The following is a 22,653-nucleotide window of genomic DNA, read 5'->3' on the forward strand; positions in this document are numbered from 1 at the left end:
ACTCCTATCTCTATCCTTATGTTTTAATGTTCTTATACACTGCCGTCTCATCTATCTCTAAGGCTGAACTCTTCTCTCAAACTTTTTTCTAAAAACTCCACTCTGGACGATTCTGGGCATATTCCTCCTACTCATCCCCCCTCTGACTCCTTTATGCCTGTTATAAAGATTCTTCAAAATGATGTTTTCTATGCCCTCTCTGGCCTCAATCCTCAGAAGGCTTATGGACCTGATGGAGTGCCTCCTATTGTCCTTAAAAACCGTGCCTCCGTGCTGTCACCCTGCCTGGTTAAACTCTTTCGCCTCTGCCTGTCAACATCTACCTTTCCTTCTTGCTGGAAGTATGCCTTCATACAGCCTGTACCTAAGAAGGGTGACCGCTCCAATCCCTCAAACTACCGTCCTATTGCTTTACTTTCTTGTCTATCTAAAGCTTTTGAATCAATCCTTAACCGGAAGATTCAAAAGCACCTTTCCACTTCTGACCTTCTATCTGATCGCCAGTATGGGTTCCGCAAGGGGCGTTCTACTGGTGATCTCCTAGCCTTCTTAACTGACTCTTGGTCATCCTCTCTTAGCCGTTTCGGTGAAACTTTTGCTATTGCGCTGGACATATCAAAAGCTTTTGATAGGGTCTGGCACAAATCTTTGCTTTCTAAACTACCCTACTACGGTTTCTATACTTCAATCTGTACCTTTATATACATTATCCTTTCTGACAGTTCTATTTCTGCCTTGGTATACGGACACTTTTCTTCCCATAAATCTATTAACAGTGGTGTCCCACAGGGTTCTGTCCTATCTCCCACTCTTTTTCTGTTGTTCATTGATGATCTTCTTTCCAAAACGAACTGTCCTATCCATTCCTACGCCGATGATTCCACTCTGCATTATTCAACTTCTTTTAATAGAAGACCCACCCTTCAGGAACTTAACGACTCAAGGCTGGAGGCTGCAGAACGCTTAGCCTCAGACCTTACTATTATTTCCGATTGGGGCAAGAAGAACCTGGTGTCCTTCAACGCCTCAAAAACACAGTTTCTCCACCTATCCACTCGACACAATCTTCCAAACAACTATCCCCTATTCTTTGACAACACCCAGCTATCACCTTCCTCAACACTAAACATCCTCGGTCTATCCTTAACTCAAAATCTCAACTGGAAACTTCATATCTCATCTCTTACTAAATCAGCTTCCTCGAGGCTGGGCGTTCTGTACCGTCTCCGCCAGTTCTTCTCCCTGCACAGTTGCTGTCCATACAGGGGCCTTGTCCGCCCTCGTATGGAGTATGCATCTCATGTGTGGGGGCTCCACCACACAGCTCTTCTGGACAGAGTGGAGGCAAAGGCTCTTCGTCTCATCAGCTCTCCTCCTCATACTGATAGTCTTCTACCTCTTAAATTCCGCCGCAATGTTGCCTCTCTATCTTCTATCGATATTTCCACGCTGACTGCTCTTCTGAACTTGCTAACTGCATGCCTCCCCCCCTCCCGCGGCCCCGCTGCACTCGACTTTCTACTCATGCTCATCCCTATACTGTCCAAACCCTTATGCAAGAGTTAACCAGCATCTTCACTCTTTCATCCCTCACGCTGGTAAACTCTGGAACAATCTTCCTTCATCTGTATTTCCTCCTGCCTACGACTTGAACTCTTTCAAGAGGAGGGTATCAGGACACCTCTCCTCCCGAAACTGACCTATCTTTCGGCCACCTCTTTGGATTCTTTTTAGGAGCAGCGAGTAGCGGGCTTTTTTTTATTAATATTTACTTTTTTGTGCCCTTGAGCTGTCTCCTTTGCTGTAAAAAAAAAAAAAAAAATACCCACTCACTCTGCCCCTCTCATTCACTCACGCATGTTCAATGTCCCCCTTTCTTTCCCACTCTAATTTGTCACGGTAGTAATTATTGTTCCTTGTCTTTTTTTTCCTCCCTCTCCTCAACCCTTACCTCCACTACCCCTACCACCCTCACTTCCCTCAACCGCACCCTTACCTCCACCCTTACCTTCCCCATCTGGCTCCTTCACCTCCCTTAAAAGCTACGGTTACACTACTGAAACCAAATTGTCGAGTCCGTTTGGGCATAGGCTCCCGTGGGTCCATTTCTCCCCTCTGCTCTGCCACATAGTCCCAACACCTATCTCTTCCTCTCATATATAAGGTAAAGGTAACATATGATAGGAAAAAAATAGGTGTTGGGACTGTGTGGCAGAGCAGAGGGGAGAAATGGACCCGCGGGAGCCTCCACCCAAACGGACTCGACAATTTGGTTGGACTATTTTTTATATTTTTTTATAGTCACTCCCCTTAACTGACCCTTCTCATAGACTTCACAACTAGTTGACGGGAAATCTCTTCAGTCTTGGCGCGCTGGCTTCGCGTAAGGGGCCGATTGTTATGGCGACTTTCACTGCGACAACTCAAACACACTCTGCGTTCTTACTCCGAATTTAAGTGGAAACAGGACGAAATCTTCAAGTTTTAGTGCATACAAGCAGGCAGGAGTGTCTCTAGAGTGATTTGGTCGAGGATTCAAGGTAACTTATATAAAATAGCACCATGCGTGCACTTTGAAAACGTTGTGTAAAAAATGGCAAATTTGCGTAACTTTAGGTTGAAATCTTTACGTAAAATGAATGATAACTGTAGGATAGTGAAGTCCACAGTTTTACGTATTAGGAAACAAGAAATGTACGTTTAGTTAGTGCCTACATGGCAACTCAGCTCAGTTCCTGCGTCGCCTAACTCGCCTTAGGCACGCAGTCAGCTGGGCACTTCCCCTCTGTAAAGGATTATCGCTGTCCTGCCTCTGTTTACTCTCCAAGTAAAGGACCTACAGTTATTCATCGTCTCTGTACCCTTCCCCACAACTGCAAGGATCCAGAGGACGATACAAGAAGACACAGAAGGCAGTGGATCGAGTGGAAGTGACGGAGGAGACACAAGATATGAGGACGCCGCGACCCCGTGGAGTAAACTGTGGAGGAGCCGTACTACGCCATCAGTGCAGTGACTCAGTGTTGTGTGCAGTGCAGTGGTGTGTTCAGTGCAGTGTGGTAGTGAGGGGGCTGTTCACTACGTCCTACGGGGTCGAGTATGTGTGCATGAGGAAGGCCAACTCTGACCCGACTGAGCACTCTTTCGGCAAGCGCCGCACCATGTGCGGCGCCAACTACTGGACGAGCGTGCAGAACTTCATGGTGAGCAACAGGTTGGCCCAGCGCCTGCATTTGCTGAAGCTCGTCGGGTTCTTCCCCGGGGACGTGCAGGCCGACCTGGACCGGGCCAAGGCAGAGGAGAAGGAGGACGACGAGGTGATCTTGGCCCAGCTTGCCAGGGAGCTGGCCGACGACCAGCCGGACCCGCCGACGGACGAGTTGCTCCTCGCCGCGGTCGGCAACTACGCCGGCTACCTGGCCAGGAAGGTCCAGGCCAACTCCTCTGTGGCCGAGTGCTGCAAGCAGGAGCTTGCCCAGCAGGAGGAAATGAAGATTACCGTGGAGCTCGAGAGGGGCGACCCGCCCTCTGTGATGTTCGACGCCCTGGTCGAGCTGGTCGACAGGGGAGAGCTGGAGACGGGCCGGGCGGTCCTGAAGCGGCCATCTCTCCCAATGGCCCACATGGCGTCCTTCGGGATGTCGCTGTGGGACTCCCTGATGTGCAGGGAGGACAAGAAGGAGCGCAGGTTGAGGTTCCTCTCCCTTGCCATGCGCCACAGGGACGGGTTCAGGCACCTCCTGGAGTTCCTGGCGGCCTCAGACCCGACCTTGCAGGGGTACAGGTGCCAGGAGGGGCACAACCTGGCCAACACCATCTTGCCGCACATCAGCAGGTCCCTCTTCAACTGTTTCGGTGCTAATTTCTCCAAGGACGTGACCTCAGAAGCGAGGAAGAACAAGGCCTTGAAGCAGCCGACCGGCAGGAAGAGGAGCAGTATCGAGGAGGGCAGGAAGGAGACGGCGAGGAACAGGGACGTGTACAAGTCCAGGAAACTGACCGGGGCCCACAAGTCATAGGCCAAAAGGCTAAAGTGATTGTTCAGGGACGAGGGCCAGATAGCCGGCAAGACGTGCTGCGGCAATAGTGACATCGGAATTCAACCAAAATAAGATGTGATTCTATATAGAAAAATGAATATTTTGCTTTTGTTGAGTAAAATTAAGATGTTTCTGCATGCTTTCCTCAAGTATTAAGTTTCTAATGTGAAAATTAAGTGATTTATTAGATGTTAAAAACTTACGTAAAAAATTGCACTAAATAAAAAAAAAAAATAAGTAGCTATTTCGGGCAAAAACTTATAAGATATGCTAAATATTGCTATTGATTCTGAAAATAAAAGTGATTATCTCTGTATTTGGTGATGTTTGTGCATCTAGCGTAAAATCTGAGGATTTTATAGCCTTTTTAAGTTTTGTTATACTTATATAAAAAACAATTAATCGGGATTTTATTGGGGAACGACTTTGAAGCGGGATACCGCTGCTCATGGAGACTCATATATGCCTAAGGGAGGTGCCTGTTTTAGTTTCAGGTCGCTAGCTGCTTTGGTTTTGAAAATATTTAAATTAAATATTTTTGAAAATCGGCCCCCTGCGAATCGGCCCCGCGCCCCGTTTCCCGTCAAGAGATTGTGAAGTCTATGCCCTTCTCTAGCCACCCCTTCTCCCTCTCACTTATATTCCTCGCCCACTCACCCGTCCTCTGCCTCTCTCATTCACTCATGCACTACTTCATTATTCTCACCCGTCTTTCCTCTCCCTCCCACTCATATTTCAAGCTATACCCTTTCCCCTCTCACCCATTCCTCGCCCACTTACCATTCCTCTCATTTGCTCTCTCACGCTCGCCTCCATTGTCTCACTTCCCTCCTCCTCTCTCCCCTCTCCCTCTCCCTCTCTAGCTCCCTCCCTTGCAATCTCTCACCCACGCATGACCTTTGACCCAGCCTGGCGAACGCACTGAAGGCAGACAACCACCAAACAAGGTCACACGCGCCCAGACTGAAAAATTTCTCCTCGGGGTTATGAAGCGGAACAAAAAACATGAAAAAGGAATGAGAAAGTGTGTAGGAAAAAAAATAATCATAGCGATTGCAGGGATGATTAAGTTTGTCCTTGGTATAATTGCATGGAACAAAAATATAATGATGGCGTAAAGGAAAACAAAAGAAAGATGAAGCTAAAGCGAATGCACTGATTATTTTCAAAGTAATTTATATTTGTTTGGTAATACTGCTTGAATAGTAAATATGTACACGTCTATTATAGTTTGTTAGTAATTTTTAAAAAGTTATCAACGAAGAGACTTATATTTGAAAGAAAATGTGAAGTTAAAATTCTCTGATACGCTTTTTTGTTTTTTTCTCTTATCTCATTTGTTCCGCTTTGTAATGATATTTTTTTTGTTGATATTCAGTAATTGAGAAAGACACTAAAAGAAATCATTAAATTGTAACTCTACAATACGCTTTCATGGTTTTTTTTTTTTTCTTATATTCTCACCGGGTTCGCTTTTTAAAGGTGCAAATATTGTTGTTTATCTTCAGTCGCCGAGGAAGAAACTAAAAGAAAACGAAACCCTGCAATTTGCGCTTCATGAAAACAGTTTATTTATTACAATTTTTTTTTTCATTCGTTTCGCTTCTGTAACTTTTCCTCCTGTTGCTGAAATTTACTGAGACATCTTGATAGAGACATATAAATAGATAGATAGATAGAAAGATAGAGGTTGAGAGAGCGATAAAAAAAAAAGCAAAAAGGGGGAAAAAAGGAAAACTACAACAGAGAGAAAATAGTGTGTGTGTGTGTGTGTGTGTGTGTGTGTGTGTGTGTGTGTGCTGGGTGGCGCCGTGAGGGAAATGATGTCTTGCTCACGATGGTAGGCGGTGCGTGATGCTTTACACGTCTTCCTCCTCCTCCTCCTCCTCCTCAAGGGTCAGTGCTGGGACCCATTCTCTTCATCATATATATCAACGACCTCGAAGCAGGACTGAAATCCACAATATCGAAATTTGCTGATGACACTAAGGTGGGGGGAAAGGCCCTCACAAAGACCGACTGCGAAATCATTCAGAAAGACCTCAATCACATTATCGAATGGTCGGAAAAATGGCAAATGTCTTTTAATGTTGACAAATGCAAAGTCATGCACATTGGGTCCAGAAATAGTAACCACACATACATCATGAATGGGAGACCTCTGCAAGCGATGCAGGAGGAAAAGGATCTTGGAGTCACTATCAGCAGTGACCTGAAACACGCGAATCACTGTAAAAAAGCATACAACAAAGCCAACACTATGCTCGGGTTCATAGCGAGGAACTTCGAGTGTAAAACGCCAGACGTGATGCTATCCTTGTATAATTCCATGGTAAGACCGCACCTCGAGTATGCAGTACAGTTCTGGTCTCCTAATTACAGAAAGGACATTGATTTACTGGAAAGGATTCAGCGACGCGCCACGAAAATGATACCAACCTTAAGGGCTCAACCGTACGAGGAACGACTCAAGCGACTCAATCTCTTTACATTAGAGAAAAGACGCCTACGAGGAGATATGATTCAAGTCTTCAAGTATCTGAAAAAATTCAATAACGTCGATTACTCCAATTTCTTTGAATTGCAAACCAACCTAAGAACTAGAAATAACGGTTTACCCATTCAGTCTAAGCGATGTAACACAGACATCGGAAGGAGTTTCTTTTCAAACCGAGTCATCCGTCACTGGAACAATCTTCCTTCAGAAGTAGTAAATGCGAATACTATCAACTCCTTCAAATATAGAATCGACCGTCACTTCGCTGCGTCGGGAGTAAACTGAATATTGAGTTGCTTTCATCTGCTCCTCAATATCGAGGTGCTTTCATCTACTCCTCAATGTCGAGGTGCTTTCATCTGCTCCCCAGGCCCCAGGCTGTCGAGCAGATTAAATCACCAAAGCGGGCAACCTCGTAATGAGCCAATAGGCTTTCTGTTGCCTGCGTTTCCATGTTTCCATGTTTCCTCCTCCTCCTTGTCCTCATCCAAACGCTGCTCTTCTTTCGTCTGGCTCCTCTTCTTTCCTCCTCCTCCTCCTCCTCCTCCTCTTCTTCATCCAAACGCTATTTTTCTTTACTCCTGCTCTTCTTTCGTCATCATAAGCCTCCTTCACTTACTTCTTCATTCTCCTCCTCCTCCTCCTCCTCTTCGTTTACATTTTTTTTCCTGTTTACCTTCGGCTCCTCTGCTCTCAAAGTCAAATTCTCATGTTGTTGTTGCTCTGGGTATTGTTTTATTGTTGTCGTCGTCGCTGTCGCTTTTATATTTAGCAAGTTTCCTCATCATTCCGTGTAAATTATTATATTACGACTAATCAAAAAGGCTGCCATGCTTAAGAAAAAATATATGAACCTTAACACTTAGATACGAACTTTACCATTAACTTTAACACTCCATGCACGAACTTTAGCACTTAATATGAATCTAGAGATTAATTTAGACACTTAGATATGACTCTTGGCACTTAGATATGAACTCAAGCTCTTAATACGAACTTGTAGACGAACTTACGTACTTAAACACGAGCCTTGGCACTCAGGCACAAACAAATCGACCATAAAAAATCATTGCCTAATAGCAGAAGGTGAGTCTGAAAGGAAAAAAATAGAGAAAGTGACGGTGGTAAGCGAGCAGCGTGCACGTGGCGCCCTCCGAAGCTCTCGTTACTGCTCCTAATAGGCTATGCGAGAGATGATCTTGATACGAGGCTGAGGCTGCCTCCTGAGGTGACCTGGAGGGGGCGGGAAAACAGAGCAGGGCGGAGCGGACCAGAGCATACCAGTGGTGGGTGGGTGAGACTGCGACAGGAGGAGGAGGGGAGTGGATGGACGAGTGAAGTAGAGAGAGAGAGAGAGAGAGAGAGAGAGAGAGAGAGAGAGAGAGAGAGAGAACAGTAAAAAGCAGAACGATAAGAAAATAAGAATAGGATAGAAGATAGATAGATAAAGAGCAATAAAATGAAATACGAAAAAAAAAGTGGATTGAATATAAGATAGAGAGGTGGATAGAGCAATAAAAAGCAGGGTAAGAAGAATCAGTTAGAAGATAGAGTTAGATATATAGAGGTAGATAAAGAGAGTAATAAAAAACAGGAAGAAAGAAAAGAAGAGAAGATTGGAAAAAAGATAGAGCTCGATAGGTAGATAAAATATTGAGAGAACCATAAAAAAAAACGAGAAGGGAACAATAGCAGGAAGGAAAGAAAATAGTTAGATAAATAGAGATATGAATAGATAGAGCAATTAAAATGTAGATGACGAGAAGGGAATAAGAGAATAGGAAAGATAAATTGAACATGTTGCCATTAGTTTTATTTCATGCAGTCACAATAACACACCAAGAGATTGCAACGAAGTAAAGGATAATGAAACTGATGAAACGTATTCTTTCTGTTGTTATCTGTTAAGAAACCGCTTGCCTGAGATGGGTGCGTGGGGGAAGCTGCTTGATGGAGGGGGGTAGAGGGGGAAGGTTCACGGCCAAACCCAACTCTTTCCTTGCACAATAAAGCTCCACGCGCTCCACAGAAGGCGAGATCAGGGTCATAAAAGAAGATTAAGATGATACATGGGCAGGGGGGACTAATGTATCTTGCGTTCATAATAGCAAAGTAAGAGTTGACTTATGTTTACTTGCCTATTTATATTAAGTCAGATTATTTACATATAAGATTAAAGACACGTTTACTTATTTACTTGTCTGTTTATATTGAGTCAGGGTTCATTTACATAGTTACTTCATATTTATTCATTCACTTGGATAAAGGAGACATCGAGTTAATTAGTGGTGCGTCATTAAGGAGTGCAGGGGATACGCTTCTATATTTTTTTTTTTTTTTATTATTATTATTCATCAGTAGCTCCCAGCCAGGCACAGTGTGAAGGTTAACTGGTACGAGGACGCCATTAGAGAAGAATAAAGCCATATAAGCCATTAGACCACGAGTGTAAACAACCACATAATGCAATAGACTCAATAGAACTTGTGGCCGTGATTAAGTAGTATAAACAATAACAATGAACAAGAGAACAATGAAAGAAAATTATAAAAGTACAAATCCAAAGAATGCCATAAATTCATCATCTCGGTCGACAAGAAGCTGTGAAAAATGTAACAATAAAAAAAGAAAAAAAGATAGTTGAAGTGTGAATCTACAGAATGCCATACACTCTCATTATAAATCTCAGCCGAAAGTAAGCAGTATGAAAATAACAATAGAAATATGAAATAGAAAAATACCTGTGCGCAGAATACCATAAAGCCTCATCATAACTGTTGGACGGAAGTAAACAGTATAAAAATGATCATAAAAAGAAAAAAAATAGGTAAATTATGAATCCACAGAATGCCATAAAGTCTCATCATAACTGTTGGACGGAAGTAAACAGTATAAAAATGATCATAAAAAGAAAAAAATAGGTAAATTATGAATCCACAGAATACCATAAAGTCTCATCATAACTGTTGGACGGAAGTAAACAGTATAAAAATGATCATAAAAAGAAAAAAAATAGGTAAATTATGAATCCACAGAATGCCATAAAGTCTCATCATAACTGTTGGACGGAAGTAAACAGTATAAAAATGATCATAAAAAAAAAATAAAGTATGAATCCACAGAATACCATAAAGCCTCATCATAACTGTTGGACGGAAGTAAACAGTATAAAAATGATCATAAAAAGAAAAAAAATAGGTAAATTATGAATCCACAGAATGCCATAAAGTCTCATCATAACTGTTGGACGGAAGTAAACAGTATAAAAATGATCATAAAAATAAAAAATAGGTAAAGTATGAATCCACAGAATGCCATAAAGTCTCATCATAACTGTTGGACGGAAGTAAACAGTATAAAAATGATCATAAAAAGAAAAAAAATAGGTAAAGTATGAATCCACAGAATGCCATAAAGCCTCATCATAACTGTTGGACGGAAGTAAACAGTATAAAAATGATCATAAAAATAAAAAATAGGTAAAGTATGAATCCACAGAATGCCATAAACTCATCATTACAACTCTGGCCCGGAAGTAGGCAGTATATAAATAACAATAAAAAGAAGGAAGAAAATAGTTGAAGTATGAATCACGACCTTCTAAAGTTTCCATTTTCCTGTTGTGCAACGTGTAGGAACTCTGTCTGTCTGTCTGTCAGGTCCTCGAAGCAACCACTTGTCACTAACACAACGGCAAACAGCGTCGTAAACAAGTATAATTACCTTGGACCGTAAAAAAAATACACGTAAAAAGAACAGTCTGTAAAAAAAAAGTTAGCGGAATTGATAGTCTTATTCATGAACAATTTCTATTTTACAGGTTCAGGTGAAAGGGAGCAGGTGGTCTTATTTACGTGGAAGTAATAAAGTTTTGATGTCCTTTAGTGGCGTTTCAGAAAAATATGAAGGAGTTCTAGGAAAGGCAAAAGTAGTAGGCTATCTGAAGGGGGTGTCGAAGCAGGAGTAACATTATGTGGTCCTTCGTCGGTGATATTTCTGCAACTAGGTGTGAGAGAGTTCTTTAATCTTTTCAAGCCAAGTGTTCATCTGGCGCCTGAGCAGCACTTGTAACACCACACCTGATTGGCTGCTTAGGAAGAGGAAGAGGAAGAGGAACAGTTGGTTTGAACAGACTATAGGGAAGGGAAAAGAAGTAGGCTGTCTGAAGGGGTCGTCGAGGGCACCGCTGGAACTAATTCGATCTTTTTTGCTGCGTCCTCCTCCATCTTATCTAAATGGGGGCAGCAGGATGCGGGGACTTTTATTTAACCTCTTTCTTTAAGCCCTTGATCTGTCTTGTCTGTGTCCTTTGTCAATACCAAGAACCCATAGAGGCGTGGCTGCTGAGGCCGATGACCCTTGAAAGAGAGGGAGAGAGAGAAGGCCAGATCGAACTGAACTCATCAGGTTGCGGGTAGTCCAGAGAAGCTAGTCCCCAAGAGCTGTGGGATTTCCAAAAGTAAAAAGCGTTTCTCTCTCTCTCTCTCTCTCTCTCTCTCTCTCTCTCTCTCTCTCTCTCTCTCTCTCTCTCTCTCTCTCTCTCTCTCTCTCTCTCTCTCTCTCTCTCTCTCTCTCTCTCTCTCACCTGTGCCCTCAAAACATCCCTCTCCTCCCCTTTTCACCTTCACCTGTACACTGGAGTTCGCGGTAACACAGGTGACTCAGCACACCTGTAGAACACACACACACCTGCCATGTCACAGGTGTGTGGGTGGGTGTGGGTGTGTGGGTGTGCGTGTGTGTGTGTGTGTGTGTACTGCAGACTATCGACCTCAAGTAGTAAAGAATAAAAGTCGTTGTCTCCTAAAAATAAAAATAAATATATAATCGTTGCGGTCATAAAAGAAGTCATTATTTACGTTAAATTTACCCGGAAGAAGAAATAGTCTTTTGTTTCCTTTTAATTCGTACAAAAAAATCGTTGCTATCCCAAATATCGTAAGGAAAAATTGTTGGTTCCTTAAATATCGTACAGAAAAGTCGTTGTTTTAAATTTTTACAGAAAAGTCGTTATTCATATTAGGTTTCTTCATAAAAATTGTTGTTTCTTTTAGGTTTATTGAGAAAAGTCTTTGTTTCTGTTAAGTTTGTCCTGAAAAATCGTTTGTTTCCTTTTAAGTTCATACTGAAAGTTTTTCTTCTGTTTAAATTCGTACAAAAAAATCGTAGTGTCCGTTAAGTTTGTTTAGAAAAGAAGCGTTTGTTTCTATAAGTTCTAAGCTCTAAGTTCTAAAAATCGTTGTTTCTTTCAAGTTCGTAGCTTTGGAATAGGTGTTCTCATGGAAGAGGGCTCCATTAGCTAGTGTCACCCTATGCCCCTTCTTGTATACTTTTGTTTAAATAAAATAAAATAAATCGTTGCTTCCTCTAATATCGTACAGAATAATCGTCGCATCCTCAATTATCGTGCAGAAAAATCGTAATTCCTTCAAGGTCATAAAAAACATCTTATCGCCAATCATTAATCGCCATACAAGGAAATCGGGCGGCAGAGGTAACACAACGCAACGCCGCGAACATTGGTGCCTTTGTCTCGCTGCACAAAGGTCAGGGATGTGGAAAAAATGCACAGGCCGAGGAATAACAGTAAATGTGTGCGAAAGGAAAAAAATATGGAGCAAAGGAGAGCCATGATATTTTTCTTCCCGTTTTCTTCCTTTTTCTCCCTTTTTATTTCTTTTTCTTCCCTTTTTCTTTAATTTTCTTCCTTTTTCTTCCTCTTTTCCTTTTTCTTCCTATTTCTTTCTTTTTATTGCTTTTTCTTCCCTTTTCCTCCTTTTTCTTCCCTTTTCTTCCCTTTTTCTTCCCTTTTTCTTTAATTTTCTTCCTTTTTCTTCCCTTTTCCTCCTTTTTCTTCCCTTTTCTTCCCTTTTTCTTCCTTTTTCTCCCTTTTTATTTCTTTTTCTTCCCTTTTTCTTTAATTTTCTTCATTTTTCTTCCTCTTTTCCTTTTTCTTCCTATTTCTTTCTTTTTCTTGCTTTTTCTTCCCTTTTCCTCCTTTTTCTTCCCTTTTTCTTCCCTTTTTCTTTAATTTTCCTCCTTTTTCTTCCTCTCTTCCTTTTTCTTCCTATTCCTTTCTTTTTCTTGCTTTTTCTTCCCTTTTCCTCCTTTTTCTTCCCTTTTCTTCCCTTTTTCTTCCTTTTTCTCCCTTTTTATTTATTTTTCATCCCTATTTCTTTAATTTTCTTCCTTTTTCTTCCTCTTTTCCTTTTTCTTCCTATTTCTTTCTTTTTCTTGCTTTTTCTTCCCTTTTCCTCCTTTTTCTTCCCTTTTTCTTCCTTTTTCTCCCTTTTTATTTCTTTTTCTTCCCTTTTTCTTTAATTTTCTTCATTTTTCTTCCTCTTTTCCTTTTTCTTCCCTTTTCTTCCCTTTTTCTTCTCATTTCTTCATTTTTCTTTCTTTTTCTTCCCTTTTTCTTCCTTTTTCTTCCCTTTTTCTTCCTATTATTTCCTTTTTCTGCCCTTTTCTGCCCTTTTTCTTCCTTTTTCTTCCTTCTCTTCCTATATTCTTCCCTTTTTCTTCCTATTTCTTCCTTTTTCTTCCCTATTTCTTCCTATTCCTTCCTTTTTCTTCCCTATTTCTTCCTTTTTCTTCCTTTTTCTTCCTTTTTTTCTTATTTTTGCTTCCTTTTTCTTTCTTTTTTCTTTCATATTTATTCCTTTTTCTTCCTTTTTCTTCCCTTTTTCTTCCCCTTTTTCTTCTCATTACTTGTTTATTTGTTCGTTTGTTTGTTTGTTAGTTTGCTTGTTTGTTTATGTGTATAGATAGATAGACAGACATATAGATAGATAGAGAAAAAGATAAGAAAACCACATATTCATTTTTTTCTGTCTTCCTCGTTCTTCTCATCGTCTTTCTCTTCTTTTTTTTTCTCTCCTTCATTACATCCTCTTCAATATACTCTTTATTTACGTCTTTCTTTCATTCCCTAAATAATCATGATCTATTTCTCTAACTTGTCCTCGTTATTTTTATCTCTTGTCCTTTTTTTAACTAACTATCTATCTACCGTAATCTACCTCCCTCCTCCTCCTCCTCCTCCATCTACTATATAACATCTACGGTCCTTGAATCGGCATCTCGCGGGCCTCACAAATGGGTTCAATATTTCATCTCCATCACTATATAATTTCGGGGCTGCTGAGTCCACCACGCCCTGAAAAATCTCCGTGTGTCGCTGTAACCCTTTAGAGGAGGAGGAGGAGGAAAGAAGGATCGACGGAATAACGGAAGGATGGAAGGAGGATGAGGAAAGGAAATGGAGGGATTGAAGTAGGAGGAAGAGGAGGCAAGAAAGAAAGAAGGAAGAGGACGAGAAAGGGAAATAGAAGGATCGTATGAAGGTGAAGATATAGGTATGAATGCAGAATATAGTAAAAAGAATAAGTAAGAATTGAGAGAAGAAGGGAAGTAGGAAGAGGCAGAAAGAGAAGAGGTCACATGAAAGAGAGAGAGAGAGAAGTAAAGAGGAATGATAAAAGAAATGTTAAAAAAAAATATATATATGTAACGATTGGCAGAAGGCGGGAAGAAGGATTGAGGAAGAGGAAAAGAAGGGGAGAGAAGAGTAGCAATGGCCTAAGGAGGGAAGGTAACTTATAAGGGAGGGAGGGAGGGAAGGGAGGAATGGATGCGGGAGAAAATAGGGTGTAAAATGAAGGGGCGGTGAAGGGAAGGGGTGTAATTTGGGGAGAGTGGCTGGGGAGTAGATGGGAGTCAGAAGGGTGAGGAAGAGGGGAGGAAGTGTACTGGTTGTCTGGTGGAGAGGGGGAGGGAAGAAGAAGGGGAAGAGGAGGGAGAAGAATTATGTGTTGGTAAGGATAAATGTTTAGATGGTTTATTTTTTCATCGAGGTTAATTGTGGTCTTGGAAGCTTGTTTGTTCTCATTATCTGCCTTTTATTATATACTCTTTTTCTTCTTCTCCTCTCCCTCTTCGCTCTCCTTCTTCTCCTCTTCCTCCTCCTCAGCTTATTCATCATCTTCACCATATTTTGTTTCTGCTTTTGCTCCTTGAACTTCCTCCTCCTCCTCCACCTCCTCTTCCTCCTCTTCCTCCTCATTTTCTTCTTCCTCTTCTTACTTGATCATCTTCCTCGTCATCCTTTACTTCTGCTTTTGCTTCTTCATTTTTTTATCTTTACGCTCCTTTCCTTCCTCCTCCTAATCTTCCACTTTCTCACCTTACTGGATAATTCATTTCTCCATCTTTTACTTCTGATTCTGCTCCTTCAACTCCTCTTTACGTTCCTCCTCCTCCTCCTCCTCCTCCTCCTCCTCCTCCTCGTTCACAGCCACATAAGTCCACAAAAGGAAAACAAACATTGCCTTCAGACTCAACCGAATAAACTGTGAATGAAGTTAACTTGGAAAAACATTCGAGTCATACACACAAAAGGCGTGGTGCTGTGTGTGTGTGTGTGTGTGTGTGTGTGTGTGTGTGTGTGTGTGTGTGTGTGTGTGTGTGTGTGTGTGTGCGTGGAACGTGGTTAGCATACTGCCGCGTGCGTGTATACTAAAAACGGATTCCAGGTAATTATTTAGACGCACCTGAGTAAGCAAGGCGTCAGGTGTTAAGGAAAGTGAAGGATGATCATAAAAAGAACATAATAAACGACTTAACTAGTAAGCGTATGAAGAGCACATGTCCTCCTCTCCTCCTCCTCCTCCTCCTCCTCCTCCTCTTCCTCGAACTCGTCCTCTTTGCCCTGCAGCTCCTACGTCTCATTCTCCTCCTCTCCTTCACTTCGTCCTCCAACTCCATCTCCTCCGTCTCCTCCTTGTCTCCACTTCCTCTTCGTCTTCCACTTCTTCCTCCTCGTCCGCTTCCTCCTCCTCCTCCTCTTCCTCTTCCTCCTCCTTGACCTCGTGAGCTCCTGTGTCCTGTTTGTGTGAGGTCTCGCGTCGTTAGGAACCAGAGAAGGACACACCCGGATGAAGGATGCTGGGCGAGAGAGAGAGAGAGAGAGAGAGAGAGAGAGAGAGAGAGAGAGAGAGAGAGAGAGAGAGAAGAGAAGAGAAGAGAAGAGAAGAGAGAGAGAGAAGAGAGAGAGAGAGAGAGAGAGAGAGAGAGAGAGAGAGAGAGAGAGAGAGAGAGAGAGAGAGAGAGAGAGAGAGAGAGAGAGAGAGAGAGAGAGAGAGAGAGAGAGAGAGAGAGAGAGAGAGAGAGAGAATCATAACATCACTCTAATTCACGTACTCCTCACAAACCAACGCGATTCATTTTATTTTTTTTCATTCACTTTTTTTCGCTCCCCTTTCAATACGTTCCCAGAATCCCTGAATTGCTATCGACACACGTTTCTAATTAACCTGAATCACCTCCAAACACCTGCCTTACCTGTCTGGAGGGGAGGGAGAGGAGGACGAGGAGGAGGAAGGGGGTGAAGGGGAATACTGGTATACGCCGATTGAGGGGAGAGAGGGGGAAGAAGGTGAGTGGGGAGAGGGAAAAGATCATTGTAAGGACACACCCAACGCATGATTTGGTGTGGGGAGGATGGATGGGGTTGGGGAGGGCAGGTATGGGGAGGCACAGGTGATGGTGAAGGCTACAAATCAACCCTATCATGAAGTTGTATAATGATGTCGGTGTGGAAGGGTGGATGAGAGGGGAGGGAGAGGGGGAAAGAAAGCAAGAAGGACGTAGTGGGGAAGGACTTGATTCTGATTTTAACCGTGAGTGTGGGTGAGAGAGGAGAGGGGAAAGGGAAAAAGAGAATCAAGGGGAAAATATATGTGAGATATTTTTCACTCATATCGCTGGGGGGGCACTGGTATAGGAGTAGAATGAAAAGGAGGAGAGAAAAGGAATAAACGTGAAGGATAGAGGGAAATCGTAAGGCGGTAAGGAAGTGAATGGTGTGAAAGGGATGAAGAAGGAAGGGAAAAATATCTATAGGAAAAAGGGTGAAAGGGGAAGGGAAAGAGAAGAGTGAAGGAGAGAGAGGGAAATCAGAAGGGGATGAGGAAGTGAAGGGAGATAAAGGAGGAAGGGGAAAATAACTGGAGGAAAAAGGGAGGAAGAGAAAAGGAAAAAGAAGAGTGAAGGAGAGAAAGGGAAATCAGAAGGGGATGAGGAAGTGAAGGGAGATGAAGGAGGAAGGGAAAGAGAGTGAAGAAAGGGGAAGTGGAAGGGGGAAGGAGAGGGGATATAGTGAAAGGGGCAAGAGAGTAAAGGAGAGAGAGGGAAATCGTAAGGGAATGAGGAAGGGAAGGGGAAGTGGAAGTTGGTTGAAGGGGAGGGGAAGAGATAAAGAGGGAAGAAGGGGGAAGGGGAAGAGGTAGAGAGAGAAAAGAGGGAAGAAGGGCGAAGTGGGAGGGGAGTGAAGGGGGAGGTAAAGGGAAGAAGGGCGGATGAAGATTGAAGGGGGGAGGGGGGAGGGGGAGGAAAGGACACACCCCGCGCCTGTGTGTGACGAGGCTATGTCCGCTGAAGGTCGATGGAGGGGGAGGCGGGGGAGGAGGAGGGAGAATAAAAAGAGGAAGAAGAGGAGTAGGAAAAGGCGTTGGTTGAGTCTCATCTTCCTCGAGGCTCAAATGATCGGATTAAAAAAAAAAGGACTATGTATTAACCAGACTGGCTTGTTTTTATTTTATTTTAGTGTTTTTGTTTTTTCCTTTTTTTTCCTCTTTCGCTTCTCGTATTTTTGTTTTTTTCTCTTTTATTGTGATTGTGGATTAAAGAACGTATCTGTGTGTGTGTGTGTGTGTGTGTGTGTGTGTGTGTGTGTGTGTGTGTGTGTGTGTGTGTGTGTGTGTGTGTGTGTATGTGTTTTGCTGCAATCATGATTTAAACCTTAATAATAGAAAAAATCTTCAAACGTAAAAAGTGACGTCTTATACATGTCTTTTTTTCTCTCCTTCTCTTTCTCGCATTCTCTCTCCTTCCTCTCTTCCTTTACTTCCGTTCTTTCTCTATTATTTTCCATGTTTTGCTTCGTTTTGTTTTGTTTTGTTTTAACTCTGTTTTCAGTGTTCTTCCTCCCTTCATCTTTCCTATTCTTTTTTCTCTCTCTTCCCACATTTTATTTCTCTCACTTGTAACTTTCTTTCATTCATTTCTTCTTTCTGTTTTAATTTTATTTCCCTACATTTTCTTTGCATCTCTTCTCTTCTTCCTTTTTTTTCATTTTCTTTTCCTACATTTTCTTTTCTGTGTGGCTTTCTTTCGTGTATTTCTTCTTTTCTTCCTTTTTTTCATTTTCTTTTCCTTAATTTTATTTTGTATGTGGCTTTCCTTCGTACTTTTCTTCTCTTTTTCTTTTTTTTCATTTTCTTTTCCTACATTTTCTTTTGTATGTGGCTTTCTTTCGTACATTTCTTCTCTTTTTCATTTTTTTCATTTTCTTTTCCTATATTTTCTTTTGTATGTAGCTTTCTTTCGTACATTTCTTCTCTTTTTCATTTTTTTTCATTTTCTTTTCCTTAATTTTCTTTTGTATGTAGCTTTCCTTCGTAATTTCTTTTTTTTTTCCTCATTTTCTTTTCTGTGTCTGAATGTCTTCTCTTTTTCCTTTCTACATTTTCTCTTCCCACATTTCCTTCTATGTGTGACTTTCTTTTATCTCTTCTCTTCTTCCTTTTTTTCATTTTTCTTTCCCTACATTTTCTTTCGTGTGTGACTTATTTCCTTGCATCTCTCTTCTCTCTTTCCTTCTTTTCTAAAATTTCTTTTCCTACATTTTCTTTTGTTTGTGACTTTCCTTCGTACTTTTCTTCTTTTTCCTTTTTTTATTTTTATTTCCCTACATTTTCTTTCGTGTGTGACTTACTTTCTTGTATCTCTCTTCTCTCCTTCCTTCTTTTCTTAATTTTCTTACGTTTGTGCATTCTTTTTCTTCTTTAATTCTTCTTCTCACTTATACTTTTCTTCTCTTTGTTTGGTGTCTGAAGTGCATTACCAAGAATCGATTAGTGAAGAATGTTTTCCTACTTCCTCGAAACAAACATGTTACTGGGAGTAGGAAAATAACACGATGGTTCCATAAAACAGGAATTAGTCGTGTATATGCGTGTGTGGATAAGAGAGAGAGAGAGAGAGAGAGAGAGAGAGAGAGAGAGAGAGAGAGAGAGAGAGAGAGAGAGAGAGAGAGAGAGAGAGAGAGAGAGAGAGAGAGAGAGAGAGAGAGAGAGAGAGAGAGAGAGAGAGAGAGAGAGAGAGAGAGAGAGAGAGAGAGAGAGAGAGAGAGAGAGAGAGAGAGAGATAGAGAGAGAGAGAGAGAGAGAGAGAGAGAGAGAGAGAGAGAGAGAGAGAGAGAGAGAGAGAGAGAGAGAGAGAGAGAGAGAGAGAGAGAGAGAGAGAGAGAGTAAAGGTAAAAGAGAGAGAGAGAGAGAGAGAGAGTAAAAGAAAGAGAAACAAAAGAACAAGTTGAAAACAAGTTGAAAGAAAAAAAAGAGAAAAAAATAAAAAGAAAAAAAAAAAGGAGGTCAAGGCGTAAAAAGGAGGTTGAAAAAGGCAAGTGTCTTGTGTCCAAAAGCAATCTTATGAATGGTTGGAAAGAGGAAGAGGAGGAAGGGGAGAAGAAGAGGAAGAGAGGAAGGAGGATTTGAAGGAGGTGTTGTGGAGGTATTTAGGTGTGTGTGTGTGTGTGTGTAAACAGCATGGTAGGAGTGAAGTACGTATATTCATAACATTTTGGTGAGTGTATTCATTAATGGTGAATGAGTATAATTATTCGTGTAGATAATTTTGCGACTCTTCATTTGTCTTCGTCTGGTTTTTTTCTGGCTACAGCTGATTAGGAACTTGGGGGGCTACATCCTAAACAAATATCACGCTGCCTATTTTTAAACAATATGTACTCGAATAATACGTGATTTTGATAGATATATGCACACTTTTACGCTACTCATATTTGCGCTCATCGATTTTATTATATGTTAACTCACGTACTTCTATTTATATTTCGTTCGTTTCGGTCTGTGGGTCGTAGGTCGCGTTTCTCATCAGCCTATTGTTCCCACCTGTCGGCTTAGCTTTATCTATCCACCTGTTATATCTGTCTATCTCCTCATCTCCCGGCGTCCCTCCCTCCATCCCTCCTTGACTCCCTGTAATCATCTAAACACACACATCATTATCTCCCTCTCCCTCTCTCCCTCTCCCCCTCTTTACCTCTACCTCTCCCTTGTCCTCTCATTCTCTCCCTTTCTACTTATCTTACATTTTTATCCTCATTTCCATCCCCTCCCTTTCTTTCTCCCTCTCCCTTTCTCCCTGCCCACCCCTTCCACTCCTCTCCTACTCCTACTATCTATTTCATCCTTTTTCTCCTCTCCCTCTTTCCCTTTCCACTCATGTCTCATTCCTTCTATCCCCATCTTCCTCTCTCTCAATTTCTCTCCTCTCATTCCTACTATCTATCTCCTTCCTCTCCTCTTCTCTCTCCATATCCCTCTTTCCCAGTTGTCCTTTCCATCTCTTCCCCTCTCTCTCTTTCCATATGCCTCTCTCGTGTCCTCTGTACCTGCTCGCCGTGTGACGTAAGAACGCGGTTCCTGATTGCGGGTTGTGCGCTCCCAAAGGTCGCGGCCTCCCTTCAAAGACACGTTCCTGGATGGGCGAAGTGTGACGGGCGGTGACTAACGCTTGATGAGAGGGACGGAGAGGACAGGGTTGGGGAGGGAGCAGTAGGAGGAGGAGGACGAGGAGGAGGAGGAGATGAGAGAGAGAGAATTGATAAACGGAGAGGAAAGGAAAGATAGGAAGGAAGGTAAACAGGGAGAAAGAAAGGAAAGGAAAGGAAAATATAGAGAAAGAAAGACAGAGATAAGAAGTAGAGAATAAATACACAAACGATGGAGGAGAGGAAGACAGGATGAGAGAAAATTAGGAGGAAATGCTTGAGGAAAGAAGACAAAGAAAAATTACGAGAGAATAAATAAACGGAGGGGAAAATGGAAAAAAAGGAAAACAGGAGGAAAGGATGATACAAGGAAGAGAGAAAAAAAAAACAGAGACAAGAGAGAGAAAGGGAACAAATAAACATAGAAGAGGATACTGGGAAAGAAAAACATTAAGAAAGAACAACATGCGAAAAGGAAAATGACAAGGAAGAAAGACAGAGAGAGAGAGAGAGAGAGAGAGAGAGAGAGAGAGAGAGAGAGAGAGAGAGAGAGAGACCAGCTGACCTTGAGTGGCAAACAGTGAGCCAAAAGAGAGAAATTCCGGGAAGAAAAAACAAATTAAATAGATCAGAGGATGAGGACCAACTTGAGAAACACACTGAAGAGACCTTGAGGAACCGACCGAGAGGAGAGTAAAAAGATAGAGAAAGTAGTTGCTGGGAAATACTGGACGTGGAAAATTTAATAGAAGGTAAAGAAACACAGCCAGAGATTACGTCGTGGAAACTAACTTATGATATTGTGGTCAAGAATAAAAAGGCAAAAAGAAAAGGTGAAGCATGGGAAACTCTTATTCAGGTCTATATAAAAAATGGGATACAAGAAAACTAGATAAAAAAACGTAAATACAAGTAAAGAAACACAGCCAGAGATTACGTCGTGGAAACTAACTTATGGTGTTGTGGTCAAGAATAAAGACAATGTAAAGGAAAGTTGAAGCATGGGAAGCTCTTATTCAGGTCTTTAAAAAAATGGGATACAAGAAAATTATATATAAAAACATAAAAATAACTAAAAAATATTATGGTAAAAAATAAAAACAAAGTAGAAAAAATGTGAAGAATGGGAAACTCTTATTCAAGTCTTTAAAAAATGGGATACAAGAAAATTATAAAAATGTAATAATAACTAGAAAATATTAGACGTAAACGAATTTAAGTTGTTGTGGTTAAGGGGAAAAAATCAATAGAAAGTGAAGAATGGGAAGATCTTATTTAACTCTTCGAAAAAGTGGAATTCAAGAAAGTTAAATAAAAAGTGAAAATAGCTTGCATATAATAGACGTAAATAAACTTTGGTCAAAACAAAATTTGGGTCAAGGAAAAACAAAGTAGAAAATGCTGAAGAATGAAGAAAAGAAAATTATATATCAAGTAAATATAGCAAGTAAGTATTGGACGTTGAAAATAATAAAGATGTGCCGTCAAAAGATTAAGTAAGGTAAAGAAAACAAACTGAATTTTTCGTGTCAGAGAAAAATAAAAATAAAAGGCTTAAAACTGGAAAGATTGAAGAAGAAAAAAAAAGAAAGGAAAAAGAATGAAGGTCGTTTGAGGAAGAAGAAAAAGATGCAAGTTTTTTTCCTCTTTTCTTTTTTTTCTTTTTTCTTTGTCTCGCTCTCGTTCGCCACACACGAGTTCCGAAAAATGGCACAAAAAAGGAAGCAAAAACCAGTCCGTGTCTTCGCGTTTAGTACCCAGTGTGTGTGTGTGTGTGTGTGTGTGTGTGTGTGTGTGTGTGTGTGTGTGTGTGTGTGTGTGTGTGTGTGTGTGTGTGTGTGTGTGTGTGTGTGTGTTGCTTATTACCTGTAGCTACCTTCCCCCCCTCCCCCTCTTACACCTTTCCCTCACTCCCATTGCTCCCCAGGATCTGTGTTGCTATATAGTGTTGTTGTTGTTGTTGTTGTTGTTGTTGTTGTTGTTGTTGTTGTTGTTGTTGTTGTTGTTGTTACCCACACGTAGACGACTGGAGTAATATTTCTCTTCAAGGTTTTTTTTTCTGGTAATACTTTTTTTTGTTATTTATTTCGACTTAGTCTCTTATGTATTTATTTTCTTCTTTTGTTCATTTATTCATTTATTTATTATTGTGACTGTACTATCATTTTATTTTGCATTTCTTGTTTATTTACATTTTTTTCTTCTCTTGTGTTTATCTATTTTTATATTATTGTGTCTATTAATGTTGTTTTGTTTGCCGGGTCTTGTTCGTTTATACCTTTATCCAATTATTTATTCAGTTTCTCATTCTATTTACTTTTCCTTTTTAATCACAACCTCGTCCCGTCAGTGTCCGTAGTGATTCGAGTCGCTCTTTTCACTGTAACTGTTTTCTCTTTTGCTTTTCTCATTATAATTCGGTTTTCCTCTTCCTTGAAACGGTCAACTCAAAGCGGTGTGTGACAACCAGTTCTCCGCCCATCCTTGCCCCTCATGCCTCACCTTTCTCCTTTTCATATCTTCTCCTTCTGCTCCTCCTCCTCCTCATC

At 41.3% G+C, this 22,653-nt stretch overlaps 1 protein-coding gene across 4 annotated transcripts in view; it reads left to right on the top strand.

The window, feature by feature from the left end:
- LOC126980370 (uncharacterized) overlaps positions 1–22,653 on the top strand; it is a 66,831-nt gene that overhangs the window by 19,771 nt on the left and 24,407 nt on the right. The window lies entirely within an intron of this gene.

Source organism: Eriocheir sinensis, chromosome 44 (assembly GCF_024679095.1).
Source record: "Eriocheir sinensis breed Jianghai 21 chromosome 44, ASM2467909v1, whole genome shotgun sequence".
NCBI classification, from domain to species: domain Eukaryota; kingdom Metazoa; phylum Arthropoda; class Malacostraca; order Decapoda; family Varunidae; genus Eriocheir; species Eriocheir sinensis.